At 35.4% G+C, this 8,600-nt stretch overlaps 1 protein-coding gene across 1 annotated transcript in view; it reads right to left on the reverse strand.

The window, feature by feature from the left end:
- Window positions 1-8,600, reverse strand: part of LOC136795079 (uncharacterized) — a 197,974-nt gene that overhangs the window by 98,224 nt on the left and 91,150 nt on the right. The window lies entirely within an intron of this gene.

Below are 8,600 nucleotides of genomic sequence, written 5' to 3' on the forward strand. Positions count from 1 at the left end.
ATATATACTGTGCTTCAATGTTAGTATTATATTGAAACAATTCGGAACGACTGACCCACCAAAGTGTGATAAAAGATTTTTTAGGAGTAATATTCGCTTTTAGCTTCTCAAGATACCCTTTAAAACGAATTTTTGAAAAAAATCTGAAAATACAATCTTTCAGTCCAAAATGTTTTCTTACATCTGCCTTCGATTTGTTTCAAAAAATGCAAATAACTTCAATACGGCTTAACCAACTTCATTTAACTTATTTAACTTATTTAATTAATTACTAATTATGGTACATTTAAATAATTCATTACTGTAATTATTGTTAATAATTATTCTATTGATTTATGTCTATATTCTTTTAGTTTATCGTGTCCCTTTTTTATATACCTTTCTATGTTTATTCTTATAGTCTTGTCATATTTTACAATTTTTTGTATTTTGTCTTCATTTAGCCATGATGTAGCCTAGCAAAGTGGGGCGAAACGTCAGTGATAAATAGTTATGGGTACCTTACCTTTTTGACCGCCATCTGGACCTTCATACAATTAAAATAATTAAAACTAACAAAGTGCCATTAATAGACTTGCTAGCTACTAAGAATGTAGGTTTGACTAGCCTAAAACTTTCTATAAGAGGACTATTACAGGCGGGAACAGATTGTTTTAGTGATGCGCCTCCTTTATTCCTTTACTCAACTGGAACCGAAAACAATGAGGTGACTCATCCCCGTTACCACGCCACCTCTCTTCAAATATTTGATGACCCCGTATCCTAGCGACGGCAGGTCTCCTGAGGAATCCTGGAATTGGAATCAATTGGGAGGGAAAAAAAGGCGGTTGTAACAGATTATTACATAAAATATGTTTTAAAATAATTATTGTTTATAAACAAACAAACAATAAAAATTTGTGTGGGTATAATTATTCCTGGTAAATGAAATAATCTATTATTTGTGGCACTAATTTCTTTTTGGTTGCTTCCAATCATAAAAAAATATATAAATAAAAATAATAAAACGGTTCAGTAGTCTCGGAGAAAAGCATGAATGGACGTATTTAATATTATTATTTTCAAATTTTGAATGGGGTGAAGAGACACCTAGATACAGAGGAATATAGAAAATGGAGTTTTTGAAGAACTTCAAATCTATAGCAAATAGAGATAAGTTCCCCCAAGATGGTACTCTGCAGATAATCCGTCTTCACATATGTCAGAAATGACCATGAGGGCCATAAAAAACATAAATAAAAACGTTCCTATGGAATAATATAGCAGGGATTAGAAATGGGCTAAAGTGCCTCGGGGTAAAATAAAATAAACATAAAAAAGAAAAGAAAATCATTAAAAAACATAAAGTGTTCTCTAATAATAAAAATAGGAATCAAAATGAGATAATAATAATTAAGAAAAACAAATATTCATGTAAGTAAATCGATTAAACCAATATTATAGGCATTCAATAATGTTTAAGATTAAATGTAATTAAATAAATAAATAGTATATATGAAAAAAATTTAAATAAAACATAATGTCGCTTTCGTTTCATTCATCATCTATTAGGGAGTGTTTTAAAAGTTTTACAAATTGAAATGGCAAAAAGAAAATATTTGGTACAATCATCAATTTTTAAAAAAAAACAATTTATTAATTTTAAAAGTCCTTCCTGAATTAATTTTTCTTGAATGAATACGATAGTGGGTTATTAAAAATAACAAACATTAATGAGTTCTCTGAAAAATTAATGAGTATATGGACTTCTGAAAAGTTTGTTTTTTTTGTTAAAATTTTCAATATAAATTTGTCTTATCTACAGGAGGTTCTCCCATGATAGTTTTTTAAATAACAACTCCTCTCGAACAGATCCGTTACTTAGGACTACATCTCGACAAACGACTGACATGAAATCCTCATACAAGACTAAAAAGACAAGAAACTGCTCGTAGATTCCGACTATTGCAACATTTACTAGACAAACTGTCTAAATTGCCAATCCATTACAAAAGACTGGTCTACATAACTATTATAAGGCCTATCTGGACATACGGAGTTGAGCTTTGGGGCTCCACTAAACCATCAAATTCCTCCAGAATACAATCCTTACAGTCCAAAATCCTTCGTAAAATCCTTAATGCTCCTTACTTTGCCACAAATCAAGTCATCCATCAGGACCTCAATATTCCATATGTTGCCGATTTGGCCAGAACCAGATACCGTTCCTTCCATAATAAACTTCTCAACCACCCAAATCCACTTGTTTCTAACCTGACTTCTCCTTCATTACCTAATAATCCTCCTAGGGGTATGAAAAGAAGATGGCCTCGAGATCTTCTCCTCTAGAAATGTTATTGGAGTTCTATCAGTGGGTAGATTCTCCACTTGTTTTTATCATGTTACTATGTCACCTACAGCAAATTTATTTGTTGTATATATGTGTATACAGTTGTAAATATCAATAAATAAATTATTAAAAAAAAAAAATAACAACTCCACAAAAGTAGGTATATTGATTTTGATAGAAAATTTTTCAAGCAGGAACTTATGTATTTCGTGCACCATCTCAAATAATATAGCAAAACGAAAAGCGGAAGCTCATGGCTTTCCATATCCTTAACCTATTTATATATTAAAAACAAATATAAACAATAAACAATATATTTCCCAGGATATGTTGAAACTAGCGGAAGAACGTGTCCATTGTGTCGCAACGCCGTCCTTGCCGTTTGATATCCCATGATATATTGAGCATTCAAATTAAAAATTACGTAAATACATAAATATGTGATACGATCTTTGATAAAAAGTAAAACAGGCCTGAAGTATGGTGTGGTCGAAATACGGATAGATGGTGTATGATCAGTACAATGGTGTAATATAAAATCATTTATAAAAATATATATATTCCTAGTAAACTTTTTATCGGAAGAAGATAGTTAAACGTATGAAGTCGATTATAGGAAGATAGTCTGGGTGGCGGTCAATAAAGGTAAAAGAAAATTTTTATTCTAAACCAAGATTTCGCCCTATTTCGCAGGGTTTCGTCAGCGCTGTCAGATAGAAACAGATGTCAACTCTCAGTAGTCTCGGACTATCTTCTTATAATAAATTTTGTACCGTACTATTAATTTGAAGAATATTAATAATAAACTAGTAATAATAATAGAGAAATACCATACCACATTCCTAATAAAAATACTAATAAAATAATGATAATAAAGAAATATTAGGGGTATTAATGATCTTTAGTTTAACATGTTAAAGCATGTTAATTGGATAAATATTTCCTTCTTTTACCATGTTAGAACGATATAATACATAATATGATTAAGATTATGTACTCAATAGATAGTGGAATACGTTGGGTAGCAAGCCAGAAGGGCACTACTTTGAGAAAATTCTTCCCCACTTTCCGGATTGAAGGGTAAGTAGGTTCTCCCGGACTATTGGGTCTCACAGATCTTAACAGGACACCGGGGTTTCCGAGGAAAGCTGCAGAACTTTGGAAAGAACATCGATCCCCGGTGCCCCACGTGCGAAGTTCCTGAAACAGCAGAATATGTAATAGTGGATTGCTCCGCCATGGTAGGACACCGAGCCAGGCTGTCGAGAAAGACTGGAATTTTCGCTCTCGTCGAGTCGGACTTCCCCTATTTGATGGAAGAAGAGAATTATCCCTTTATCCGGGATTTCATTTACGGGAAGGAGGGCTCCATGTCACAATGGGAAGGGCTTGACCGCCCGACCTCGGCAGGCCACAGGAAGAAGAAGAAGCTGACCCAGACTTAGACCAGGAGAGCTGGACCAGGCTGGCAAACTGCGGGAGGCACCCGGACGGATGCAGTGGGCAGGATGCATCCCTATCGGTAAGGCGCTCAACGCGCTGGGCTGCACTACAGTTAAAATCGTTCCCAATAATTGAATAAGCCCTCCTAAGATTATTATAGTAATAACAATTTTGAAAAAAAATGTTGATTTTTGGGAGCAGTGGCATGCGCAAATGCCAGTGCACTACACCACTGCTGCCGCACCCCGTATGCGAGAAATAGCAAGGGAGGTGGATTTAAAAAAAAAAAAAGCTGTCGACTGTAAATTGTCGAGCTAAGCTAATAAGCTCTTTACACTGAAATATATTGATCATTTTATGAAACTTATCTATCTGGATTACGGAACCTCACAATGTGTATTTCTGTCGAATACAGAAATTCGATATTTCGTACGATTGCGATACGCTAACTATATCCGCAAGTCAAAGTAAAAATAGTTCATTGGAAGAAGGTAGTTGACTGTATAGTCCGGGTGGCGGTCAATAAAGGTGTCAATATAGTAAAAGAAAACTATTTTGATACCTTTATAGACCACCACCCGGACTTCACTTACAAGAAAAATAAAATATATTATACCTAAATGAACAGAAACTTTAGAAAAAAACAATTACAGCTTGTTAATAGGTGAATTATAGCTTAGTTAAAGATGAAGTTGGCGCCACTAGTTAATGTATGTATTATCTCCGACTGCCATAATAATTTCCACGATATCAAGATTTATCGACACTTGAAGATTTATAACAGATAATGAGACAGTAATAGAGAAATAAACTAGAACGTAACTCATAAAGGAAGCAACTCATAAAGGATTATTGTTATAATCGGTATAGGATAAAAGTTAAATTTCAGTAAATTTTCTTGTTATTTCCAGTGGCCTAGCACAATGGGGTAGTCAAAAAACTCAATAGGAGAAAAAAAATCTATTTCACCCCAATTTTTAATTACTTTAATGAAATTAATGATGGTACCAATCTTAGTAAGGAGAAATAAAAAATGGCGCCAGTCCCAGAAATTACAAAAAATTAATTTTTTTAATTATGTTTCGCTAAAAATGTACTTTATTTCCTTTCCGAAAATGGTTTAGTCTTTACATAAACTATACAACGGATACAGAATATGTGATTAAAAAGTAACTATTGAAGTATTTAAAGTTCACGTCCCCTGAAGTTTATTTAATTCCAGAAATCTGAGATTAAATCATTTTTCATTTGGGACTCCATATACTTAGAACTGTTCGCAAAAAATTCATAGATCATTTTTTAAAGAAGAGTGTGTTTTCTAAAATAACTATTAGGAGCTCTTTACGTTCAATAATTTTTGGGGATACACTTTTCCGAAATAACGAAAAATCCATGCATCGAGGATTTATTTTGACAAATATCAAGAAAAATAATGCCCATATGAAAATAATTATATTAAACTAATGTATTGTACATTCAATTAGTTTTACGATGAATGAAATCGGTACGTTTAATAGTTCTTGTGCTGTATTTCATAAACCAAAATATTTGCTCTCAACACCCAGAAATCAACATTTTGAGAATTTATTTGGAAAATATCATGAAAACTATTGCTCCTACGAAGATAAACGTAATAAATTACTTTATAGTAAAATAAACTGACTTTAATATGAGTGGTAATAAACCTCTCGATGTCTAATAATTCCAGAGATATAATTCTCCCAAAATAAATTCTTAAGTACTGATTTTTCGTTATTCCATTAATTAAATTCCATGCTTCTTTTTACATTCTTTTTTTAATTAAAATAACTCAAAAATAAATATTTTGTAAATTCTATTTCCCATAACTATGTTCGACAGAAGTATCAATTTTGAACAATAACCATATATAGTTTTTATTGATGTAATAAAACATTGCGGTGAAATAACCGTCCTCTCCCCCCTCCTCCTGGCTCTAGGACAAGGAAAGGATCAAAGGGCTCAACACCACGGCTCACAACAGATGCGTTTCAGAAGGGAGATGCACCTCATAAATTCTCTTTATGCACATGTTTTGAGTAGAGTGGTGGGTTCGGGGGGGGGGGGGGCTATTTTTGTAATTTTCGAGGAAAAAAAAAACGCATAAAACGAAATTATTAACTAAAAAATTAAATTTTTTTGTTGTTATAAAAATTTGTATTTTAGGATTTCTCGAGGTGGGAATAACGAATATAGACTTAGTTCCTGGCAAGAATACGACAGTCTTACAGTTGAACAAAAGGTAACAACGTCGTAATGCAATCGGAAAAGATCGGAATGTCGCTCTAAAAATGATATCACGTGTTAATGTTTTACAGTTCACATAAAACTTAACATGTGTGGCATTTAAGTAAATAAAAATGAAGTAATTATGAATCCAAAACATACAAATTAATTAATTCATATACAAAAGAAAATGAGATCCTTAGCCCCTGAAAATCTTGAAAAATTGTTTCTTTTCGAAGTATACGTCGAAAGCTTGCGTATCGACTACCCAAAACTATGTTTCACTCAGAACTGCCTGAATTCTTTAAAGGAAACCATCATCCAATTTCAATTCCTTGGATTTAAACCGGTAGAAATCAAAGAAGAGGAATTCATTGGGGAGGAGAATAACTGTGGTAATAGGAAGGTTAACGCGGGAAAATCCTGCCTCTTCTCACTGCGGGATATGCCGCGGGAGGTGCGCTGCATCGAGGTCGATGTGAAGGTCATGCGGAACACGGTGCAGGACTCTTACATCCTCTTGGCGGTAACCTCCGTCAAGCTTGGCGAACAGTTCGCGGAAATCCTCAGATCCCCCAGGATCAAGAAGAAGTCCACTTCGCTCAAGAAACCGTTCACTTTGTACGACAAAAAGTGCTCAGAGGTTGGCAAGATAACTGTTAATTTTAATCTATCGTGTTTCGGAAAGATTATAACTACTAGTTTCCAAATGGACGGGGAAGACAGCAAAGCCTACGTAGTCCAACCAGGCGGGGAAGTTCCGATTGCAGACTTCCTCAAGAGTGAATCTAGTTTAGATAAAGGGGTATGCCCAGGCAGTTACCGCTCCGGCTCCTACCAACCCGGCTCGTACCAATCCGGCTCGTACCAACTCGGCTCGTATCACCCCGGCTCTTACCATCCCGGGATGACGAGGCCATCAGCTTATCCAGTAATGATGCCCGAGGGAGGGCTAATGGGAGGTTTGGGCACTTTACCACCGATGCCTCCGCTCCACACATTCCCAGGCAGATACCCGACCCAATTGATACCTCCTGGAGGGCTCCTCGGAGGGGCCCAACCTCGGCTTTCTTCAACAGCTCCACACAGCAAAGCTCTCAATTCAGTTTCTAGTTCAAGTTCCAGCGATGAATCAACGAATCCTGCACCTCCGCCGTTTCAAGTCTGCAGCTGCGACTATTCTCTCCCTCCGGGTTTCTTAGCTCCGGGTCCTATTAAAAAGAAAAAGAAGAAGAAAAAGAAGAAAGAGTGCCCTATGAGTATGAATAGAGACTTTTGTATGCATCCCAATTGTCCGAAAGGTTATCCCCAGCTGCCTACAGTGGAAGAAATACGTCAAGTGTGCCAGGCGATGGAGGTACCAGCGGGCGTTATAGGTATGAAGGGAGAGCAGATGGTGTTCCAAATGCCACAAGACAACCAGCCGATTCCGGGAAACAGGAAGGCTCGCTTCAGTCTTGGTGACGGTCATAACGGCAACTTTAAAGACGTGAGGATCATGACCGACGGTGAGACTAAGAAATTCACCGTCCCGAACAAGGCGAATGACATATACGTTATCAAAGTAGGAAAGACTAATCAGGAGACTGACCAGCGACAGAAGATGGTCCTAGAGGTGAAACAGCCCAGGCCGCCTACGGATGATAGGACCTTCTATGACATAAGGACACAGTACGCCGAAGGGGATTTCATGTCGGAACCACCGAAAAAGGAAAAACCAAAAAAAAAGGGTAAAGGAAAGGGAAAGAAAGGCAAGAAGGGTAAAGGCAAAGGAAAGAAAGGCAAAAAGAAGTGAAACAGTATAAGTCAAACAATTATGTAGCAATAAAGATGTCATCAATAAGTTGTTATGTTGTCGTTACTACACTAGGCCTATTTTAAAAAGATGCATAATTTACAATTGATTGTATATCTCATTCATTCATTCATTTCATTATACTTATAATAAAAATGTAATTCTTAAGCTATAGTAAATATTATTTAACATAAATATTTCATTCCTTTTTTGAGAAAATCTTCTATCCTAAAGTTCAGTTATATTGTTCAAGTGAGGTGTACTACTCACATCAATTCAATTCTGTCCTAGTTATTAACATCATTTTATGAAGAAAACATCGATCCCATTTGGACATATTGTGGGGTATCGGGTACGGCCTGGCAGTGGTACTTGCGTATTCTGCATGTGATGAACTGAGGAACATTTTTTCTGTAATAATTTAACATTGTATTGTTAATGTTGAATCATTAAAACAACATTAGTGCGAGGTATATCTAGTGGTTATTAGAGATATTAGTTGTGTAAAAAAACTCAGTCACAGAACAATTAACTGGCAATAGAGTCTCGAAACAATATCAAAATGTAATTGTGTCTATTGAATAAGCAAATACTATCAAGCGCTTACTTTTATAAGAAGTATTCACTTTTATGTAAAACCAATTACTCGATTTGTATTGAATATGAGCAATCTTTTACTTAAAAGTAAATAAACGGTCTAAACTTCCAACACATTACAAAAGACTGATCTACATGACTGTAATAAGGCCAATCTGGACATATGGAGTTGAGCTTTGGGGCTCCACTAAA

This window comes from Halyomorpha halys, unplaced genomic scaffold (assembly GCF_000696795.3).
Source record: "Halyomorpha halys isolate HHAL.00 unplaced genomic scaffold, Hhal_1.1 Scaffold1515.1, whole genome shotgun sequence".
In the NCBI taxonomy this organism is placed as follows: domain Eukaryota; kingdom Metazoa; phylum Arthropoda; class Insecta; order Hemiptera; family Pentatomidae; genus Halyomorpha; species Halyomorpha halys.